The sequence below is a fragment of the Physeter macrocephalus genome, chromosome 15 (genome assembly GCF_002837175.3).
Source record: "Physeter macrocephalus isolate SW-GA chromosome 15, ASM283717v5, whole genome shotgun sequence".
In the NCBI taxonomy this organism is placed as follows: Eukaryota; Metazoa; Chordata; class Mammalia; order Artiodactyla; family Physeteridae; genus Physeter; species Physeter macrocephalus.
The window spans coordinates 30,965,553-30,990,175 of NC_041228.1; positions in this window are offsets into that span (position 1 = coordinate 30,965,553).

A 24,623-nucleotide genomic window follows, 5' to 3' on the forward strand; every position below is an offset into this window, starting at 1 on the left:
ACTCCAGCAGTTGAATTTCAGATTAGAATTGAGGAGAGGGCAAACTTTTCAAACAATACACTCAGATTGTCCCTGTAAGATATTAAATTATTGGTGCCAAATGCATTAATCAGAGAAATAAAAGTCTCCTTCTTACACTCCTTGTTAGTGAGAAAATCTACAGTTGAGGAAATTCACTCAGATTTGATTAAAAGAAATTCCACACTTTAATTAGAAGCAGCAGCAAACATGAGAATATCTATTTTGGACAAAATTTTAGCATTAATAAAGACAGAGTCTTCCAAAATAAGACTTTTTTTAAAAAGTGAACAGCAATGATAATGCTTCATTAAATCTTACTGTTTATAGCCACAGACTCATTTAACAGGTTTGATTTTGCTAGGCTCTGTACAACTAATGTTAAATTCAAAAGAGGTTTTCTTTTAATTTCCTAGATAGTAATTTTAATTATAATTTTTACCTTATATTTTGATATTACTTCATATCAAAATGTATACTTTCCTTTTAATTTTGTCCAAGATTTTTTTCAAGGGGAGTCTCCTTATCCAGGCTCTGGTGACCAAAGTGACATCTCCTTTATTCATTCCCTACAGAATTTGCTCAGACAAATCTGGGGGGAAAGTATAGTAGTAGTACCTCATCTGCGGTTTCACTTTCCATGGTTTCAGTTACCCATGGTAAACTGTGGTCCAAAAATATTAAATGGAAAATTCCAGAAATAAACAATTCAGAATTTTTAAATTTGTACCTTTCTGAGTAGTGTGATGAAATCTCATGCCATCCCGCTCTGTCCTGCCTGGGAGGTGAATCATCCCTTTGTCGAGGGTATCCTGCCTGTTAGTCACTTAGTAGCCTTATCAGTTATCAGATCTACAGTTGCAGTAGCACAGTGATAGTGTTCAAGTCACCCTTATTTTACTTAATATTGGCCCTACAGCACAAGAGTAGTGATGCTGGCAATTTGGCTATGCCAAAGAGAAGCCATAAAGTGCTTCCTTTAAGTGAAAAGGTGAAAGTTCTCTGCTTAATAAGGAAAGAAAAGAAATAGTATGCTGAGGTTGCTAAGATCCATGGGAGGAACGAATCTGTTATCCTTGAAATTGTGAAGAAGGAAAAAAATTCATGCTAGTTTTGCTGTTGTACCTCAAGCTGCAAAAGTTAAGGCCACAGTGCATGATAAGTGCTTAGTTAAGAAGGAAAAGGCATTAAATTTGTACCATAAGATCATCTGAGAGCGAGAGACCACAGTCACATTACTTTTATTACAGTATATTGTTATAATTGTCCTATTTTATTATCAGTTATTGTTGTTAATCTCTTATTGTGCCTAATTTATAAATTAAACTTCATCATGGGCAAACAAATAGTGTGTGTGTATGTGTGTGTGTGTATATATATATATATAATATATGTATATATACACATATATGTTTGGTACTATATTTCGTTTCAGACATCCACTGGTAGGGGTTGGACCCTAAACACCACAGATAAGGGGGGGACTATTATATTGTCTATTAAAGAAAGTATAAAATGGACTATGGGAAACATTTAACTGACCTTTTAAGAAACAGACTCAGAGCTTATGAGTCAACGTATTTTCATTCCATTTTTAAAAATTAATAAACTCAATTTTTAAGAGCTGTTTAGGTTTACATAAAATTGAGCAGAAAATACAGAGAATTCCTATATAACCTCACATCCTTTCCCTCCTTCTCACACAGTTTCCCCTATTAAGTTCTTGCTTTAGTGGTACGTTTGTTACAACTGATGAACCAATATTGTGGTTTTTTTGCTGTTTTTTTGTTTTTGTTTGTTTTTTTTTGCTTTTGGCTGTACCACTTGGCTTGTGGGATCTTAGTTCCTCAACCAGGAATTGAACCCATGCCCTCAGTAGTGAAAGCTCAGAGTCCTAACCACTGGACACCAGGGAATTCCCTGATAAACCCATATTGTTACATTATTATTAACTAAAGTCCATAGTTTGTGTTGTTGTGTAGTCTATGGATTTTGGCAAACGTATAATGTGACTTGTATCTACTATTACAGCGTCATACAGAATAGTTTCACTGCCCTATACACCATCCCCTGTGTTCATCCTTCCCTCCTTACTTCAAACCCTGGCTACCACTAATCTTTTGTCTTTTTGACTTTTCCAGAATGTCATGCAGTTGGCATTGTACAGTAGGTAGCCTTTTCAGATTGGTTTCTTTCACTTAGCAAGAGGCATTTAAGTTTCCTCTATGTCTTTTCATGGTTAGATAGCTCAGTTCTTTATATTGCTAAATAATATTTCATTTTATGAATGTAACACATTTTGTTCATCCATTTACCTGCTGAAAGGACACCTTAATTGTGTCCAAGTTTTAGCAATTAGGAATAAAGCTGCTATAAACATGTGTGTCCAGGTTTTTGTGTGGACATAAATTTTATATATAAATATAAATATACCTGAAAGCTACATATTATTTGACTTGATGTTTCACAAAAATGTCACTTAAGGGGACAATATAATTAAATATATTATGATTGAGCGTATTAATGATAAACAACTCTTTTTGTGATTTTTTGCCTTTCAGTTTGGGTTATATATCAAATTTTAAATAATATTCATCACAGTGATTTGATCATTTTGTATACTGGTTTTGCCACTTAACAGAAATATTACCCATATTCATGTATATCATTTTAACAAGTGCATAATATTCCGTTTAATTGATATATCACTATTTTCTTAACCATTCCCTCATTTTTATATTTTATTTATTTTTATAAAGTTCTTTAAAAAGAGCCAAGAGGGGGCTTCCCTGGTGGCGCAGTGGTTGAGAGTCTGCCTGCCGATGCAGGGGACGCGGGTTCGAGCCCCGGTCCGGGAGGATCCCACATGCCACGGAGCGGCTGGGCCCGTGAGCCATGGCCGCTGAGCCTGAGCGTCCGGAGCCTGTGCTCCGCAACGGGAGAGGCCACAACAGTGAGAGGCCCGCGTACCACAAAAAAAAAAAAAAAAAAGAGCCAAGAGGGAAGCTGGAAGGCCAGGGACAAGCACGAGTCCACAGGCAGGAGTGGTTGTGTTCATCATCTGTGGGATTATCTTCTCAGCTTTATTTGGGGTTACCACTCCCTAGCTACTCACATAAGTCCATGGAAATTATCTGTCTGTCTATCTATCTATCTATCCCTACTCTGACCCCTTCCCCATCCCTGGGCATTGGTGATTGGTTTATGAGCAGACATAGGCATCAAGTTGGATGAATGAATCCTTTCCAAGGGACTTGGGATGAAAGAGAGCATAAGATCAATTTCTTCCCTGGAATTTGTAGTTCTAAGAGTAAAGTCCGGAAGTTGTGGTTGTACAAATATTCTGTCAAGGGGCGTATTATATAAAGGGATTGTTAAAAATGGAGGAGCAGGTGTTTGTTTCTTCTGAGGGTCCAAATTAATTTCTAAGTTATTCCAACAAGGAAACGAATGACAGGTTGAGCATACGAAAAGATAGTTATCAGTCTGAAGGGTTTTCCAGCCAAGCTCCTTTATTTTCTTCTCAACTAAAAATACATTAATAATTTGATTGTTCTTTCACTAGCTTCTCAGGATTCTACTTGTGAGCTCATTCTCCTTGTTTTAAAGATTCAATCAGTTAAAATATCCTCACTGTCTCGTCAATCACCTGTTTCAGAAGGAGAGGTTAGATCAGAAAGGATCTTTTCCAGTTAAATTCTACAAATAGTTCCCACCATGGCATCTCCCTCTTGAGATAAAGTCTTTTTCTTTTATACCCAAGATGATTAATTGACAGTGATGTTGTCTCTAGTGAATTGTATTATTTTTTTCCAAAATATTGGTGACTCTTTCTATCAGACCCTTGTTCACCAGGCTTCTCTCTGATATTCCTCCTTGGAAGAGCAGTAGCCTTCCTGCCCAGTGGCTGTCCAACTTGCCATGACTTCCTTTAGCCAAGAGAATGTGAACACAGGGGATATATGCCAGTGTGAGCAGAAAATTTAAGAACCATTTCAAGGTTCTGTCATTGTTTGTTTCCCTCTGCCATGATAATGGCATATTCCAGGTAGGGGCTGCTCCTTTATTCTAGAACTTCGAACAGGGAAGACACATAGAGCAGAGCCACAGCTGACCTCCAGGCAACATGCAATATGGACAAGAAATAGACTTTGTTATTGTGAGCCACATATATTTTGGGATTGTTTGTTGCCCTAGCATAATCTAGTAGAAGCTGACTACACTATAGCCAATGACTATTTTTCCTCTCTCACTTGGGGCACAGAGGCAGTCTTCTTCTATTCTCTAATAGAGAGAGCCCGAAAGAGCTACATGCAAACATTCTCAGGATATTGTGCAAGACAAATACTTAAAAATATCCTATGCTTTTATTTTATTTCCCTTGTTATGACTTAGATAAATTAGTTCTTGGAGAAAACTTGGATTAAGCACTGCCATACCATACCCTCTTCATGGTGGTTTACCAATGCCATAAGTTCAAAAAAGAAGAAAGCAAAGTCACATGACAAATAGCTTAAATCTCTGTCAGCCTGATGTGGCAAGAATGGCCAAGAGACGATGGCGTATTCCACATCTCAATTTTTTTTCCTATTGATTGTGAACAGATGGGAGCTATACTATTTAAGGAAGAGTAAATCCTGGTGTTTGGCCATTATCCAAAGCTAAATGAAAGCAGGGGGCGGCATTCACATGGCTCAGTAACAGAAGACAACTAAAAATAGGTACCCAGCCCAAACATAGCAAATCTGCGAGTTGCTAGGCAAGAAGGCATTTTCCTCAGCAGCTTAGGGTCCTCCATTCACAAGTTTTAAATTGCCTACTAATTTTTCAGATTTATTTGTTTCATCATTGTGCTCATTTAACATCCACCTCTATGGCCTCTTTTATATATATATATATATATATATTTACATATACATGTATCTATTCTTTTTCAAATTCTTTTCCCATTTAGTTTTGTTACATAATATTGAGCAGAGTTCCCTGTGCTATACAGCAGGTCTTTGTTGGTTATCCATTTCAAATATAGCAGTGTGTACATGTCAATCCCACACTCCCAATCTATCCCTCCCCCACCCTTCCCCCTGGTAACCATAAATTTGTTCTCTAAATCTGAGTCACTTTCTGTTTTGTAAATAAGTTCATTTTTATATATTTTTTAGATTCTGCATATAAGCAATGTCATATGATATTTGCCTTTCTCTGTCTAACTTCACTCAGTATGACAATCTCTAGGTCCATCCATGTTGCTGCAAATGGCATTATTTCATTCTTTTTAATGGCTGAGTAATATTCCATTGTGTATATATATATATATATATATATATATATATACCACATCTTCTCTATCTATTCCTCTGTTAATGGACATTTAGGTTGCTTCCACGTCCTGGATATTGAAAAATAATGCTACAATGAACATTGGGGTGCATGTATCCTTTTGGACCATATTTTTCTCTGGGTATATGCCCATGAGTGGGATTGCAGGATCATATGGTAACTCTATTTTTAGTTTCTTAAGGAACCTTCATACTGTTCTCCATAATGGCTGCACCAATTTACATTCCCACCAACAGTGTAGGAGGGTTCCCTTCTCTCCACACCCTCTCCAGCATTTATTGTTTGTGGATTTTTTGATGGTGGCCATTCTGACTGGTGTGAGGTGATAATCTCATTGATGTTCAACATTGCTAATTATTAGAGAAATGCAAATCAAAACCTCTTTATTTTATATTAACCTAAGATATAGATTAAGATGATTTACACACTGAATCAGGCCCTTTTTGCTCAGTCCATTGAGTTCAAGAATGATACTACTGGCACTCAGTGGTTTCTATCCAAACGCTCTAACTTTATTCTGAAAATTAACATTTCCTGTAGTTATAAAAGTTACACTATTAATTAGGGTCCTGTGAGGGTTACTGATATAAACATTGGATGCTCTAATTAAGTTGCCACTGATTTCTTGAGCAATTGTTAGAATTGCTAAGTCTTTTCCCGTAGACAGAGGAATAGTTGAATATGTAATAACCGCCTCTTAGAACAGAGCCAGATTTTCCTATTTCTGCTACAGTGACTATGATTTTAGACTCCCGACCCAGAGGAGTAAAACAACCCACGTGAGCACTAGTGTATATATAAGCATAGTGCTGGCAAGTGGGACAGTTTATTGATTGGAAGATCAAAAATGAACTGGCACTCCTGAGGCTCACAAGTGGCTATTGTACCATTCTCAGCAAATCTCACTTTATACACATTTGAGATGCTATCGATAAGATTACACCCTAAAATGAAATAAGCTACAAGAACATGAAACTCTTATAGTTTCATAGAGGAAAGATGGAGGAAACTCAACAAACATAATATTGAACAAAAGAAGCCAGATACAAAAGAATACATGCGTATAATTTCATTTATAAAGTACAAAGCCAGGTGACATTCACCCACAGTGTTAGAAGTTTGTCTTTCCACAGGAGGCAAAGGCTAAAATTGGAAGGATCATTAGGTGGCCTCCAGGGATGGTAGTCATATTTTATTTCTTGACCTAAGTGGTAGTTACATAGATATGTTCCGTTCATGATAACTCATCTAAGTGTATATTTCTAATTTGTGCACTTTTCTGTAAATAAGCTATACTTTAATAAAAAAGGAAAAAAATCATACTCCAGAACTAAACACACAGTCTTGGGTGGTGGGGTCTCTTTTTTTTTTTTTTTTTTTTAGGTGGTGGGGTCTTAATAATTTATTTTGAGAAATTTCCTACTTCCATTTGTCCATTAAATCAAGTTTCACTCCTTTGCTATTCTAACCAATCAACAACCTCAGCAGCCTCTTGAACGTGGGCAAAGGCTGACCCACAATGAAATGTTGACAGACTTACATGTTTCAAACCACATTATAGCATTGCTCATTCATTTACGTAGTCTCCCTGCCCCTGAAGCCAAGCTGATTCTTATTCAATTTGACCTAGTTCTTTATTCCATGGAATTTTTAAAGTTTGGATGACCCCAGTGAAATCCAGGCAAATTTTATATCCAAATATGATTTAGTTCCATGTAGAGTCTTAAAACAGCCTAATCTCCTGTGCATACCCAGAAGGGTTTGATTCTTAATATTTCTATGTACTTCTCCATTTGTTATTTTTATATTATTAGACTGATTCTTTATTTTGGATGACCCCAGTGAAATCCAGGCAAATTTTATATCCAAATATGATTTAGTTCCATGTAGAGTCTTAAAACAGCCTAATCTCCTGTGCATACCCAGAAGGGTTTGATTCTTAATATTTCTATGTACTTCTCCATTTGTTATTTTAATTATATTAGACTGATTCTTTATTTCACTTGAGGTTTTTAAAAATGAAATTTATTTTGAGATCTCCACCACTCAGAGTACCAGCAAAATGCTTACTGAATATTTTGCATGTTAATAGAAACATTTATCGTTAGGCTTTGTTAGATAAAATCCAGTGTACTTTTTAACTCAATCCTGATACCAGGCACCCCAAGACCGACTTAAGCTTTATGCACATCAATTATCATTAATATTCGTTTTTCTTCATAGATTCGATTTCCCAGTAACCTTGGTGGAACAGTCTTTCCCCTCCCGCAAAGCTGTCTCCACCTACAGATGCCATCCAGATGTGTGATTAGATGTAATTAATATTTAAGGGTGTCTGTAGCTGGTCTCTGGTGTGGACACTGAGGGTTGTTTTTTTTTTTTTTTAGAGAGCCTCATGAGTGCTTTCCAGATAAGCGCTAAATAAAGATGGCTTTGCTTTCCAGACCCCATGTATGCTTGTGATCAGAGAAATATGGGTAAATTAAATCAAAATGACAGCCATGATCAAGAGTAGCTTATCAGGGCTTCCCTGGTGGCGCAGTGGTTGAGAATCCGCCTGCCGATGCAGGGGACGCGGGTTCGTGCAAAAAAAAAAAAAAAAAAAAAAAAAAGAGTAGCTTATCATCAGAATGAATAGGACTGGGGACCCAGACTGGAAAAGTAAAACTTTTATCAAGTAAAACTTCTTAATATTAAATAAATTGGGGGGGTTAAAATTATATTTTTCTTATACTTGTTCAGTTCCACATAAGCTTTTCTTGGGCTCTCAAGCATTACTTCTTTCATAATTAACCCATAACTTGCCTCCTATTTGGTCAAAGGAAATTGTCATTTTTACTTAATATTTTTGGTGGATCATAAAGTCTTAAGTCCTTGATATGGTTTAATAAGTGGGAAATCTCATTATTTTATATTATTTTTATATATTTATATTATTATATTATTTTTTCAAATTTTTAGCTTCTATTTTCATGAATCATATATTTTTTTTTGTAAAAATTCAGTTAACAAGCAAGATTTACTTTTATTCTTCACTTGCCTTCAACAAAGAAATGTTCAAGTCTTTTATTTGTAGGAACTTCATGGTGATTATGACAAAATATACCTGGAATGGGACAGTGGTATGACTTATTAATCAAATTTATTTCCTTCACTTTATTTTTCCCTGTCCCTTGGTCTTATCTGCTAGGACGCAGATAACCCAGGAGATAGCACCATAATGGCTAGTCCATTAAGACCAGCCCCAAGAGGGAATTTTCCAATAATAGACCCAAACCTACTAACATTTCAGAGTGGTGGGGATTTTGATGTGGAATTTTTGTAATCTATTCCATAGTTCCATTCTATCCATTGCTTGAAGGTGAAAACAAGGTAAAAGTTGAATTTTATATTCTTTTTCGCGTTGCGGAGCACAGGCTCCGGACGCGCAGGCTCAGCGGCCATGGCTCACGGGCCCAGCCGCTCCGCGGCATGTGGGATCTTCCCGGACCGGGGCACGAACCCGTGTCCCCTGCATCGGCAGGCGGACTCTCAACCACTGCGCCACCAGGGAAGCCCTGAATTTTATATTCTTATAATACGCCCACTTATAGACAATTTTTGTTGTAAAATTTGTTCCCGAAGCAGATATTTTGGGACCAGTGATCCTGTATCTTTGAACAACATTCTGCATAAGACTACGAATGGTGGCTGCATTAACCAGAAAAGTGATCCTATAACCTGAATGAGAATAATATACAAATTTATTTTTTATCTGGGTGGCATAATATGTACCAGCAATAGACATACAGGTATTAGTATACATATGAAAAGATACTAAACCTCATTTATAGTAAGAGAAATACAAATTACAACCAAACTGAGATGCTGTTTTTCATATACAAGACCAGCAATATCAAAACATTTAATAACATTATGTTAATGAGGGAGGGAGTATAAATTGTCACAACTTCTATGAAATGTAATTTGACAGTAGCTGTCAAAATTACAAATGCACTTATGCTATGACCTAGCATTTCCCTTTCTAGGAATTTATTTTACAGATGTACTTGCACTGTGCAAAATGACGTGTATAGAAGAATATGCATTAAAGCATGATAGTTGTAAAGGCAAAAGACTGGAAGCGACTTAAACATCAGTCAGTCTGAAAGCAATGAACTATAGAACGGTACATTCACACGATGGAACAACATGCAGCCATTTAAAAGTAATGGAGAAGTTTTTATGTGTTGAAGTGAAATGATTTTTTAGGATACATATATTATTAAAGCAAGATGCCAAGCAGTGTGTGTAGTATACGACCATTTATGCAAAAAAGGGCTGAGACTAACAAATATTTGTTCATATGAGGAAAAAACATCTGTGATGAGATATGTGAGAAACTGATAACACGAGTGCTCCCAGAAAAAGGGTGGCTGGGGGACGTGGGTCAGAGGGAGAGTTTTCATTCTATGTCCTTTTGTGTGTTTTGAATTTTGAAATTTGTGACTAAATTATCTACTCAAAAAATAAATGCAGTTAGAAAAAAAATAAAAGCATGCATTTTCCTGACCAGCAATCTCATCCAATCAAGATTTAAAATACCATCCTAATATTAGAAGTAATACCAGGCCCAGGACACCTGCAGTTGGCACAGACTCAATTAGCTTCCCATGTCTACAATTAATCTGCAGGACCTGTCAGTCTTCATATTAGACCAAATTACCTATTTAAAGGGAGAATCAATTGAATGGATTACCCAGTTCCTCTCACTCGCAAGCCTCAGCTGCGATTTCAATCATTCCTTTTGGGTCCCAGTACAGTTTCTTATTTATAATTGTGGTTCATGGAGGAGCTCCAGAGGTTTCTGTTTCTATCCTGTTATAATCCTGCACATTATCTGCGTTACACATCCCAGCCCAGATTCCTCCTTCCTGCCGTGTTACTATCAGTACACACTCAGGGAGAGGAAAATTTACCCCAGGGAATATCTTTAATTCTCTGTAGCCAACAAAAAATGTATCACAACTCATAAACTGAATCCTTGCTTCTCCAAATCCTTCGTTGTTCCAAGGGCTGTCTCTCATTATTCTGGAATTAGTGCTTCCTCTGAACCTGTATCTTAAAACCCCTGAAATGATTATATTTATATATTTTCTCTGAAATACCTGGACTCTGGCATAGGATTAACATCTTTCTGGGAAGACTCGATATTCCATATGGAGAGAAGAAAATCAGGCTGTTTATGTTTCCCCTTAGACTGATTAGGCTAAACAAGATAAATTGAAATTAGTTTCCCTTACTTAGCATTACCCCTTAAAATTGGAAGGGAGTGCCCGTAGGGTCAATTATTAAACCACTCTTCCTGTTTGCTGGTTATGGACACACATAAAGTCTAGAAGAGTAGGCAAACCTTTAATTCAGACTCAAAAATCCCATTTCTAACCCATATTGCATATGCAAGAGTTGTGGGGTATTGACGAGGTGGAGTCTGGAAGTGGCTCCTTTGTTCTTTTCAAATTATTCCCAGTTCACCAGAAGACCAGGGTCTTTTGGAAGAGACACTAGACAAGGCCGTGTCTCTCACATTTCCTAGGGAACAAATCCACCTCTTTGGACATTTTATCCCCTTCCCTCTTTCTTCCATTAATGCTTTGTTTTACTTCCCCTGATTTCCCCTGATTTTCTCCTCAGCCTCTGGAACAGTTTTCCGTCATTTCATTCCGTTCAGTTCCACTCTGGGTGAAAAAGGTAGGATGGGGGCAAGGATCCTGGAATCCTCCTAATGGACTCTAGAAATAATCAAACCTTCAACAGTGGGCGCCAAGATTATCTCCTATGACGCTGAAACAGATTTTTCTTCCTCTGCCTTGGATTCCATTCCTAACTGCTGCTTTTTTCCTCTGTTTTCGGTAGGTGCTAGGGCTGGAGGAAGGGGAAAAGCTTCATGCTGCTCTACACTTTTTTTAGGAGAAAGAGGCATCCCACTTTTAGCCCTAGCCTGAAAGCATGCCTGTTTAATCCAGAGTCAACTTAACTAGACAGCTTTAGCTTTGGCTGCCTCTGAATTCTCCCTGCTCCCTATGTTTTTCCTTTGTTCAGGAAAAGTATCTATCTTCTTTAACAGCTTGTCCTCCGAGTCAGCTCTTTACTTAATATGAATGATTAAAACCATGCAACTAAGAACATCAGAAAGTCTACAGTCAAGCTAATTTATTTTAATTAAAATTTGATTCACAGAGTTCAAACTGGTCTCACTAGACAAAAATATCCAGCGAAATGCTGGAGATGCTTTGGGAGCCTGGAGAAGGTCAGTCATCATTTCCAAGGATTAATACCAATTTAAGATCATTAAAATGACCTTAGGGAAAGCAAATAGCAATTATGAAATAGATATAGATACTGATGTATATTTCAATGTTTGGTCCAGTGGGACTGTAGACTCCTCTGGGCTTCTAAGTTGAACAAGTCTGGAAAAATCATCTATGTATAAATATTTTAAGTGCACAATTGTAAATTTGGGGGTCCAAGTTAATGTTAAGGTAAAAATGGGTATCCTGCATTCAAGAGCAGGAATGGAATGGCTGCATTATATGGAAAAGGGATCCCATATTCTATAATTATAATTTAATTTTAAAAAATCATCTCTGCAGTAACTGTATATTAAACAGCATCAGTCTGTTATTGGAGCCCCTCTTACAATAGGATCATGTCCTAGATTTTCCATCTATTTCATTCCAAATCCTCATGGCAATGTTAACAAGTCAGACACCCAAGTCTCTAATGCTCTCAGACACTGTGTACTAGCTTAAAGCAGTTTATGATGATTTTAGGTTATTCAAAATTGTCCATAGTGAGTAAATCTTTCTCAGCTATGGTATGCCTTGTTAACTGCCAGTTGCTGACTAACACTGCATCTTCTCAAAATAGCTGATTCTACCTCCAACTGAGTGGAGTCTCCTAGGACTTTTGATTGGTTCTTACTTTTAGCTGGTTATTAGGAAAGGAAATGAACCAGATGATGAAAACTTCCCATTCCTGTGGACTTAACTGCTACTCCTGGCATACAGAAAGCATTAAAATATTCATATACTTTGAATGAAGGTTGAGTGACTATCTGATCAGAAATATCTTTCAATTATGCTTGTGATTTATGGCTTCCATTTGACATCCTGCTGGACCTTGTACCTAGCCTTTGTTTTTATTTTCTTCTCTTCTGTAGGCCATACAACATAGTTACCATACCTTTCACCCAGTGGAGATAGGAAGAGAAGCAGTGTCATTACAGCCACAAGTTAAAATGGATTTACAAAATTGCCACGTATGTGAAGCTCACATTTGTATAAACTCAAATGTACTATGTTTTACTAATAGGGAAAAATGTAGTTGAGGCATAGAGAAAAAGGAAAAATAATAGAATAGATAATAGAAGAAATAAATCAAAAAGAGAATTATGGTTAATGTATTTTCTAAGTATTCTTCACTCTTGCAGCATCAGGGCAAGTACTGCCGTTGGCTCTGAAAAGCCTTTAGAGAGTTGAACAAAGTAGAAGTGATGGTCTTTACTGCAATTTTTCATTTAAAAAGACAGCCTGATGTACAGTTATATAAAAGAAAAAATAGCTAGTACAGGCTAAGTTGGTGTGTGACCTAATCTGGAGAAGACCCAGTGGATTTCATTTCTCCGAGACCATAACTTGCTTGAAGATAATAGGCTTTGTCTATCCACTCTGTTTCATCCCCAGGGCCAGCATTATGACTTTTATAGGTACTAGGCATTTTTGCCTTTGTGTGTCCCTTTCTCTATAAAAATACTAACAATTATATTTTCAACTGATATAATGACAAATATGTTAATATTATTAAAGAGTTTTCTCTAACCTACACATTCTTTTTTTCTTCTGATTAAAGAAAAGATCAAACGTTTTGATTTGTGAGCCCCTTAAGGCATTGTGGCCCTAGGCACAATGCTTTCCTTGCCCTCTGGATGGTTGGCACGAAATGACTCAGTGCTGGAGCTGGAAGTATCTTTAAAGTGGAAGTTCAATGTTTTCTTGTACTGGGCCAAATAACATTACATTGAAATGAAAAGTAAACTATTGGAACATTTCTAATTTGTGCAGTTCAAGGATGGATGGTCTTTCTTTAGAGATTTTACATTTGAATGAAAAGTCAGAGCTTTGCAAAGGCCTAGCTGTGAATGGGTACATGCTAATAAAATATCAGCATCTTTTAAAGTAGACTTTGTATTAAAGTATAACACACATGTGGCAAAGGGCACATATCAAAAGTGAACAGCTCAGTGAATTATCACAAAGAGAACATCCTCAAGTGATCGCAACCGGAAAATGCTATCAACGTTTCAACACGAAGAATATGCAAGGTGCACTTCAGAATTTGGGGCTGAAAATATGAAAAGAAACATGGTTTAATGTTTACTTTGATTCTAAGAATAAATGACGCCAAAATGACTTACACATTTGTGTTAAGTGTTCAATTTTATTTTGTCATCAAGTCATGTTTATAACAGCTACCCCTCCTCCTGTCCCTGAATTCTACTCTCACTGCTGTGGCCTCTCCCGTTGCGGAGCACAGGCTCCGGACGCGCAGGCTCAGCGGCCATGGCTCACGGGCCCAGCCGCTCCGCGGCATGTGGGATCTTCCCGAACCGGGGCACGAACCCGCGTCCCCTGCATCGGCAGGCGGACTCTCAACCACTGCGCCACCAGGGAAGCCCCTGAATTCTACTCTTGATCCTTCATTCTCAACTCATTCCTGAGCTGCACGTTACTCCTGACCTCCCCTCACTCTGTCACTGACATGTCCACTCCTGGCATTACCCTGTCATTCATTCATTCACAAATATTTGAGGACCTATAATGTGCCAGACACTGTGCTAGGTGCTAGGATACAGCAGTAAACAAGTCTAGACCATCCTGAACCTTCAAGGTTAATACAAGAGACATAGACATTTCATGAATAACTATTAAATTCAATTATACTAAATACTAAAAGGGAAAAAGTACAGCATGCCATAAGAGTGAATAATACGGAGACCTAATCTAATTCTGGGGGTAGTTTATTCATTCTTTCCCTTTTTATTAAACTAAAGATGGTCATGGTCATACTAATGACCAGTGACAGCTATAGGATGAGTATGAGAGTTTGTACAAGAAGTAGAAACAGTTTCATGTTATACAATGAATGATATTGTTGTAAACCCTTATACTATTTTTATTGAGGGTGTTAAAATGTTTGGATTTTTATCTTTCAGAATTGCAGCATCAAAACAACAGCATCTTAATTTCCATGCTATCCAGATCACTGTGTCAAATGCCCTTCCATATCTTCTCCCTCTCTCTCTCCCTCTCCCTCCTGCCCCCCCTTCTGTCTCTCTGTCTCTCTGTCTGTCTCTCTCTCACACACACACAAACACATCCCACAGCAGACCCCCAAATCACAATTTTAAGCAACTCTCAGATCTCCACAATTTTTTCTCTTTATTTCAAGAAAGACGCAAGATTAAAACATCCGGCCACTTAAAAATCCTCATAGATTTATACCAAAGGAAATCGGAAGGAGGCAATCATATCACTGCCTGATTGATCCCCTCAGCCAACATTTTTGTGTAAACCTCTAAGGGGAGATAATGCATGAAACCACATGTGCATTTCATGGGTTGCTCCATGTCTAAGCTCTGCTTGCCTATCAGCTCTCCGTGCCCAGGTAAGGCAGGCCATCTTGAACAGTGCTCCTCTTCATGCACGCAGTGGGCCCTTTGTCCTCAGAGACAAATGCATTTTCAATTTTTCCATATACTTCTTTCTCCTTATACCCAGCTAATGGAGTTATGGTTTATCACATTCTTGGCTTGTTTACTAACATCAGAGCTCTCTTTAGAAATATGCCCTGTGACTTTCTGGCTAGCACTGTGTGGAACTAAATAATCTTACTACCTCAGAAACATCTCTAGCCTATGTGGACAGAGAGAGAATAGAAACATAGAGGCTGCTCCTCTCCTGCGTCAAGGCAACTCCTCTTGCCAACCTATCACATAACACCTTGAAGCTAATTGCTACCATTTTGTGATAACCTTCTACTCGCCCATGAGTCTTTTCTCCCCCCTAAGGCTTCTGCTTACAACTTTTCTTAATGTGTATATTTTAGTCCTTGAATATGCTTGCCTTCCTGTTCAATTTCAGTAGGCTTGAGCTTGGCCATAATTAAGTGAAAGACAGTTACACAGAGTGATGCCTCCCAAAACACAAACATGACTCCTGAAACTCATGAATATTTAAGTATGATTCTGTCAGTTTGCTTTTTTCCCCCCCCAGATATTATTTTCCTCCCAGAGATTAGATCCCTGAGAGCCTGGTACCTAGCAGGGACTCAGTAAATATTTGCTGAATGAATGAATTTGTTTCCATTCTCTCCCCACGTAGTCATTACATCAGCATGACTTCCTCTTCAGAAACTGGGTTGTCTTAGGTAAGAAGGTTTAACGTGTGCAGGGGCCCAGCTTTAGGCAATGGTTCCCTGACCATAGTTTCCGCAGTCTCCTGAAGGGGTTCTTCTCATGTTGAAGGTCTCATGGCAAACTCTCCTCCTCTAGCATCATTGTATTTATAAAGAAAGGTTTTCTTTTGGTTGGTTTGTTTGGTTTTGTTCTTGGTTTTTTGTGTGCTTTTGTTTTTGTTTTGCATTTGTTTTAACAATTCAACAATTTCCTCCTTGGGTTAATTAAAAAATTTCAGGTAGCCACCATCTGATCTCATGGATTTAACTGCGTTTGGTTTGTTCATAATTACCAGAATTGCCTGGGCATTTGCCAGTGTTTGATTAAGCACCTCTTACCCGTACACTTCAAAAAGCAATTTGGGAGTGAGAAAACTCTTAACTTCTTCCCTAAAAATATTGACCAATAATTTGTTTAACCTCCTGCTATCTGTTCTTTTCCTTTAATATGCCCTGCATGCTGTGATCATCATGTGATTATCTTCTGTTTCTAAAGACATAGCTTTCACATTAGAGCCCCTGAACAGTCCTTTTAAATCTTCATTTCTCACTTATACCTCACCTGGTACATTGTAATATGCTAAAGTTCTTTTTACTTTGCCTAGATTTATTTTTTAAAGGGAATATTCCTAGGACAATTCCTTCAAAATTTCCAGCTAAGGATGGCAAGTGTTTTTGTGTGTGTTTTTAAGTATATAGTCATTTTGATAGCATACTTAATCTCACAATTTTAATCAGCAGTCTTGAAGAACTTCTAAAATTCTTACAGATTAATGGATTTTTATGTTGTTTCATTGAAATTTTCTATATTTGTTCCCTCATTTATCAAAAATACCTATTTATAGGGGAAATGTGTATGTTAAAGTGTAATGAATTTCAACAAGACATATGACAAAATGTTTGATGGAATAAATATGGGCAAATACTGGGATTGATGATTATATAAACCTTATAAGTTGAAGAGTCTGAGGATGGGAAAAAAAATGGCCTTAAGTGCCTTTGAACGTAACAGGCATGAAATAATTAAGGAGTTGAGTCAACCTTAAGGAAGGTCTCTGGAGTCAGGCCACAGGGCTCTGCAATTGACCTTATTCTGGCTGACTGTGGCCTCTCCCGTTGCGGAGCACAGGCTCCGGACGCGCAGGCTCAGCGGCCATGGCTCACGGGCCCAGCCGCTCCGCGGCATGTGGGATCTTCCCGAACCGGGGCACGAACCCGCGTCCCCTGCATCGGCAGGCGGACTCTCAACCACTGCGCCACCAGGGAAGCCCCTGGATTCTACTCTTGATCCTTCATTCTCAACTCATTCCTGAGCTGCACGTTACTCCTGACCTCCCCTCACTCTGTCACTGACATGTCCACTCCTGGCATTACCCTGTCATTCATTCATTCACAAATATTTGAGGACCTATAATGTGCCAGACACTGTGCTAGGTGCTAGGATACAGCAGTAAACAAGTCTAGACCATCCTGAACCTTCAAGGTTAATACAAGAGACATAGACATTTCATGAATAACTATTAAATTCAATTATACTAAATACTAAAAGGGAAAAAGTACAGCATGCCATAAGAGTGAATAATACGGAGACCTAATCTAATTCTGGGGGTAGTTTATTCATTCTTTCCCTTTTTATTAAACTAAAGATGGTCATGGTCATACTAATGACCAGTGACAGCTATAGGATGAGTATGAGAGTTTGTACAAGAAGTAGAAACAGTTTCATGTTATACAATGAATGATATTGTTGTAAACCCTTATACTATTTTTATTGAGGGTGTTAAAATGTTTGGATTTTTATCTTTCAGAATTGCAGCATCAAAACAACAGCATCTTAATTTCCATGCTATCCAGATCACTGTGTCAAATGCCCTTCCATATCTTCTCCCTCTCTCTCTCCCTCTCCCTCCTGCCCCCCCTTCTGTCTCTCTGTCTCTCTGTCTGTCTCTCTCTCACACACACACAAACACATCCCACAGCAGACCCCCAAATCACAATTTTAAGCAACTCTCAGATCTCCACAATTTTTTCTCTTTATTTCAAGAAAGACGCAAGATTAAAACATCCGGCCACTTAAAAATCCTCATAGATTTATACCAAAGGAAATCGGAAGGAGGCAATCATATCACTGCCTGATTGATCCCCTCAGCCAACATTTTTGTGTAAACCTCTAAGGGGAGATAATGCATGAAACCACATGTGCATTTCATGGGTTGCTCCATGTCTAAGCTCTGCTTGCCTATCAGCTCTCCGTGCCCAGGTAAGGCAGGCCATCTTGAACAGTGCTCCTCTTCATGCACGCAGTGGGCCCTTTGTCCTCAGAGACAAATGCATTTTCAATTTTTCCATATACTTCTTTCTCCTTATACCCAGCTAATGGAGTTATGGTTTATCACATTCTTGGCTTGTTTACTAACATCAGAGCTCTCTTTAGAAATATGCCCTGTGACTTTCTGGCTAGCACTGTGTGGAACTAAATAATCTTACTACCTCAGAAACATCTCTAGCCTATGTGGACAGAGAGAGAATAGAAACATAGAGGCTGCTCCTCTCCTGCGTCAAGGCAACTCCTCTTGCCAACCTATCACATAACACCTTGAAGCTAATTGCTACCATTTTGTGATAACCTTCTACTCGCCCATGAGTCTTTTCTCCCCCCTAAGGCTTCTGCTTACAACTTTTCTTAATGTGTATATTTTAGTCCTTGAATATGCTTGCCTTCCTGTTCAATTTCAGTAGGCTTGAGCTTGGCCATAATTAAGTGAAAGACAGTTACACAGAGTGATGCCTCCCAAAACACAAACATGACTCCTGAAACTCATGAATATTTAAGTATGATTCTGTCAGTTTGCTTTTTTCCCCCCCCAGATATTATTTTCCTCCCAGAGATTAGATCCCTGAGAGCCTGGTACCTAGCAGGGACTCAGTAAATATTTGCTGAATGAATGAATTTGTTTCCATTCTCTCCCCACGTAGTCATTACATCAGCATGACTTCCTCTTCAGAAACTGGGTTGTCTTAGGTAAGAAGGTTTAACGTGTGCAGGGGCCCAGCTTTAGGCAATGGTTCCCTGACCATAGTTTCCGCAGTCTCCTGAAGGGGTTCTTCTCATGTTGAAGGTCTCATGGCAAACTCTCCTCCTCTAGCATCATTGTATTTATAAAGAAAGGTTTTCTTTTGGTTGGTTTGTTTGGTTTTGTTCTTGGTTTTTTGTGTGCTTTTGTTTTTGTTTTGCATTTTGGCTAACAATTCAACAATTTCCTCCTTGGGTTAATTAAAAAATTTCAGGTAGCCACCATCTGATCTCATGGATTTAACTGCGTTTGGTTTGTTCATAATTACCAGAATTGCCTGGGCATTTGCCAGTGTTTGATTAAGCACCTCTTACCCGTACACTTCAAAAAGCAATTTGGGAGTGAGAAAACTCTTAACTTCTTCCCTAAAAATATTGACCAATAATTTGTTTAACCTCCTGCTATCTGTTCTTTTCCTTTAATATGCCCTGCATGCTGTGATCATCATGTGATTATCTTCTGTTTCTAAAGACATAGCTTTCACATTAGAGCCCCTGAACAGTCCTTTTAAATCTTCATTTCTCACTTATACCTCACCTGGTACATTGTAATATGCTAAAGTTCTTTTTACTTTGCCTAGATTTATTTTTTAAAGGGAATATTCCTAGGACAATTCCTTCAAAATTTCCAGCTAAGGATGGCAAGTGTTTTTGTGTGTGTTTTTAAGTATATAGTCATTTTGATAGCATACTTAATCTCACAATTTTAATCAGCAGTCTTGAAGAACTTCTAAAATTCTTACAGATTAATGGATTTTTATGTTGTTTCATTGAAATTTTCTATATTTGTTCCCTCATTTATCAAAAATACCTATTTATAGGGGAAATGTGTATGTTAAAGTGTAATGAATTTCAACAAGACATATGACAAAATGTTTGATGGAATAAATATGGGCAAATACTGGGATTGATGATTATATAAACCTTATAAGTTGAAGAGTCTGAGGATGGGAAAAAAAATGGCCTTAAGTGCCTTTGAACGTAACAGGCATGAAATAATTAAGGAGTTGAGTCAACCTTAAGGAAGGTCTCTGGAGTCAGGCCACAGGGCTCTGCAATTGACCTTATTCTGGCTGAACTATAGTTCACATGAAGAACTGATGTAATCTTGGCTACAAAAACAGTATAAAAAGAAAATGAATCAGTTTTTATTCTTATCACATCTATCGTGTGCTCTTCCCCCTGGTGTCAGGACTGTTTAGTTTTATTAATTTAAGAAGGACACTGTCAAACTGTAGTATAACAGGACAAGTATTACTTAATGACAACTAGCTTGGAAACAAGCAGAAGTGGGAACATGAAGGATGGCTTCAAATACGTGTGGGACGACACGGGAAAGAGGGATTTATCCCAATTTAACTCTAGAAAAAAAAATGCCTAGGGTCAATAATTGGAACTTAAGAGGCTTCCAGCTTCAGTTCAACATAAAAAAGTTTTTAAAGGTTGCTCCAACAAAGTAGTGACGTTGCGTTAAGTTCCCTGTTGCCAGAGCTGTTAAACAGATGCTGAATAAAGCTGTCAGAAATCCCATCAGACTGGAGGTTGACATAAGTTCATAATTTTCAGCTCCAAAGCAGAGCTGCTTCCAGTTTGATTAATTCCATTTTTTACAACTAGAGAAGTAAGGCTGCTTTTAAGTGCTGCACTCACCTTTAAAACCCATTGGGAGGAACTCCTCACATTTACCAGTTCCAGCAATTCCAGTTCCCCAGAGGGCTGTGGGCTAACATTCCCTGGGCTCTAATCTCTAGAGGAAATGTTAAGGAACACAGCGTACCCACTGGGACCTGAACCTGAACCTGTGTGGTGGCTGCTGGCTGTCTCCTTTCTTTATCTGCGATGCAAAAACATCTGCGGGTGGAGGGCCATTTTTACAATTGCCACCGCTAGGGGGAGCTGCCGCAGATACTTTTGCTTCGCTGACCTACCTATCTCCAACCCTCTACCTGACCTCCTTCTGGGTTGTCATGAAATAGAAGCAGAGTCCTGTGGTGAGAGTCCTGGGAAAACCATTGCTTTCCTGATCCAGGCATTGCCACTTTCTCCTTCAGGGTTTAATCATGAACACTGAGGATGGAATCACAGAAGTTAATGGACAGCCATGAGGAAAAAACCCTGGAGGACTGTAAAGACAGCAGCTCTGACAACTGCCTTACAAATACTCTCCTCCTATTTATGTAAACATTTCTGCTCAGGATTTTTTGATGCCAGCAGCTGAAAGCATTCCTGACTGAGACGTGATCCTTTATGATTTCCCCCCTTGGGAATGCAGTATTTCTAGTCATATGATTGCTTAAGCATCTTGTACAACTAATTCTTTAAAGCAACCCTCATCTGTAACTGAGAGGTCTGAGGACCATATTGGATGTTTATGGAATCACAGAATCTTAGACTTAGAAGGAAACTTCAGAGATCATCAAATTAGAAAAGTTCACAAGTACAGACATTTTCTAAGAGCCCTGGCAAACGGTCATGCACTCATATAGGGATTCGTGCAATATTAATTGAGTGCCTACTAGATTGAAATGTCTTCATTAAGGATCTCGGTACTTATCAAAGTAATCTTTGAACATCTCTGATTGATAGAAATTCTTCTGTTTATGAACCAAAGTATTTTGATTTTATAAAGGATATAAAAAAATTTAAAATTTTTTAAAAATCTTGGTTTTATAAAGTATATGATCTCTGTAATAGCTATTAATATAATTTATTGGAAAATGACTTTCCATGGTGGAAACCACATGAACTTTGAAGTAGAAGATAACAGTTTGCAGAATCTGTCGGCAATGCCTCTTACTACTTGCGTGACCCTGGGCAAGGTATTTGTGCTAGACATTCTGTTTGCTCCTACCTCCCCCTATCTCTCTTACTCTCTGTGTTCTGAACTTCTCAGAGCACATCACCTAGGCTCCCTTTCCTTCTGTTTCTGGGTGGGTTTGGTCAATGGGAGGCACGTGCAGGAAACTGAAGGATGGGAGGAGAGAAAGTAGAGGTCAGCGTATCTCTTCCCCCAGTAGATGTCCTCCGTTCCCTGCGGCTCTGCCAGTGGCTGCATTCCTCTACGGTTCAACTCCTAGAGGATGGCCTTTCTTCCCTCAAGCCTTCGTGGGCTCGAATAACATCCCTCTCTTCCCTTTTCCCTTTGGGTCCAGGTGTGGTGGTGGCTCCCTGCTATGGCACATCCTAGTGCCATTATTGTGTATCCTTCCCACATCCTTCCTTCCCTTATAGATTTCCTTATCTGTTTCCATCTTTGAAAATTGTCCCTTCTGAATATGTCATCTGTTTCCTGTGTCAACTGCTACATTATTAAATCTCTCTGAGCCTCCATTTACTCACATGCATGGGGATACTAATAGCTACCTCAAAGAGTTCCCGTGAGGGATTAAATGTCATTACCTCTGTACTACAGTCCAGTGTCTGGCACATAGTAAGTGTTCCATAGATGTAAGACTAAAAATATTATAGTTGAAGATATAATTAGCATAGTTAGCATAGGAGAGAGGGAACCGAGAGCATTCCCATTTTTACATACTGGCAGGAGCCTTTTTCCAACATAAATATAGACTGGCACATAGGAGTAGAAAGAATATGCAATCAGATCAATGGCTGTAAATGTTACAAGGAGCAGTGCTTCTCTTAAGATCCTCACTACGCACTGCCAAGCCCATTGATCTTTCTCTCCCTGAGGGTCTGCTCATTCAAGGATGAGTAATAGGTAACACTTCACAAGCTGAAAGCAGAGTACCTTCATTCATTTTATGACCAGTCTAATTACCTGACTAAAACCAACTTAAAACACTGTATCACCACCATCGATTCTGTTTCTATATAGGGCCAAACTAAATGCTTATTAGCATGTACACACCTTAACAGAAAGAAAATCTTTACGTGCCTTCTTTCCAAGGTGCATATTCTTCCCTTAGAATCTGCACATACTTCTATGTATCACTTATGAAACTGTTTTGTAGTTAGTTGCTTGCTTGTTACTCTTCTCTGCGAGACTTTTTTACCCACAGCACCTTGCAGAGTTACCCTTAACATAGTAGGCGCTCAATAAATGTTTGTCGAGTGAATGGTGCCTATGAGTTAGCAGGGACTATTGCTTTTATTTAGGTTCCTGAGTAAGACACAGATGGCTTGGCAGATGGTATGTAAGGTCATGTGATGCCTTCCCAGGAAGCCTGAAGTTATTCACAGAAAGCCATTGCGTCACCGCTGTGACCAGCTTGAACACTCCCGTGAATCTGAGCAGACACGTTAGCCAGCAATGGGATGATTAGTGGGGAAAAGTTCAACATCCTGCTCATTTCGAAAAGACAGTATAGAGAAGTAAAAGAAATAATGGCCTGAGGACACCAGCATAGGTCACTGAGAGCCACGTCTCAAGTTGAACCACCATCAGGGTCAAGTGCACAAAAAAATGATGCAGGAGTTTTTTCTTCCTGAGATCTTTTCGAGTTAAACATGGCAAAATAACGAATGAAACCAAAAAAAAAAAAAAAAAAGGTGATTCTGAACTATTAGAAGTCATGGTTGAAAACATATCGGCAAACAAATTCAAGGTCTACTGAGAATTCCTTCACTGAGATCACCTTCTTTTATATTGACTGCTGTCATTCAAAAGATATGCAGTGATTTAAACAGTATAGGAACTTAATATTTCCTGATTGATTGATCACAGTGCAAAGGGAATAGTCTTTACTCTCCAAACCTTATCTCTGATATCAAAAAATCTCTAGTATCAAATGCCTTGCAGTGCACTGAACGTGGCATACATCAATTACGTCAGGCTTCTGCCATGGCTGTACCCCTGCCTAAAATGCTCTCCTCTCCTTTTTATCTATCTAAATCCTGAATGTGAAGCCTTCCATGGTTATACTAAGGCCAGGGTAATTACCCTCCTATGTGCTTCCACTATGAAAATACTTTTGCACAGTAGATTTTGGCAATAAATAGTATCATCAGGCAAAGTCACATATTATTTTGAAATAGTCCAGTCATATAGGGCTCCTCTCATCTTTCATTATTTTTTTTCCCAATAGTCAAGGTAGTGCTAGAGGTACCGTCAAGAATATCTGCCTCCATTTATATTCTTCCCTGTTCCTACTATGAAGCAGAAATCTCCTTTTGGATGCTTCGATGTAGTTTACAGGACATAAAATATAGGCTTTATTCACTCAGCTTCTGGTAGTACTGCTGGGGGGGCAGCCCACACCTGTCTACCCTCTTCTTTGGAGATGGGACCTCAGCTGAAGAGCGCCACCTGACTACGCTGGCTTTCTGTGGTGACCCAGCCTCCTTTCTCTAACTTGGGACAGCTCTGAAGGGTTTGTTCTACCTTCAGGACTCCCCAGAGGGTTGGCTGGGGCTTTGGCTGGGGCTATGTTCCTGTTCTACTCTCGCTCTGCTCAGTTCTGCTGGCTTCCCTCCCCTTCCCTTACACAGCTACTGAGCCAACGAGGTCTTCCTAATAAACCTCCTGGATGCAAATCTCTGTCTCAGAATCAGGGAACTCAATCTGTAAGAGTTGGTGGTAGGAGGGACCCAAGAGAGCCCACACAGGGATAGGATTTGTGGCAGGATCACACGGCTGCCCAGCAGCCAATGAGGACCCCATTAGTGGCAGTAGGCAGAGCACAGAGAGCCTCTGGCACAAGAGAGTGTGATTGTGGAGACGTTCACCTTGGAAAACAGG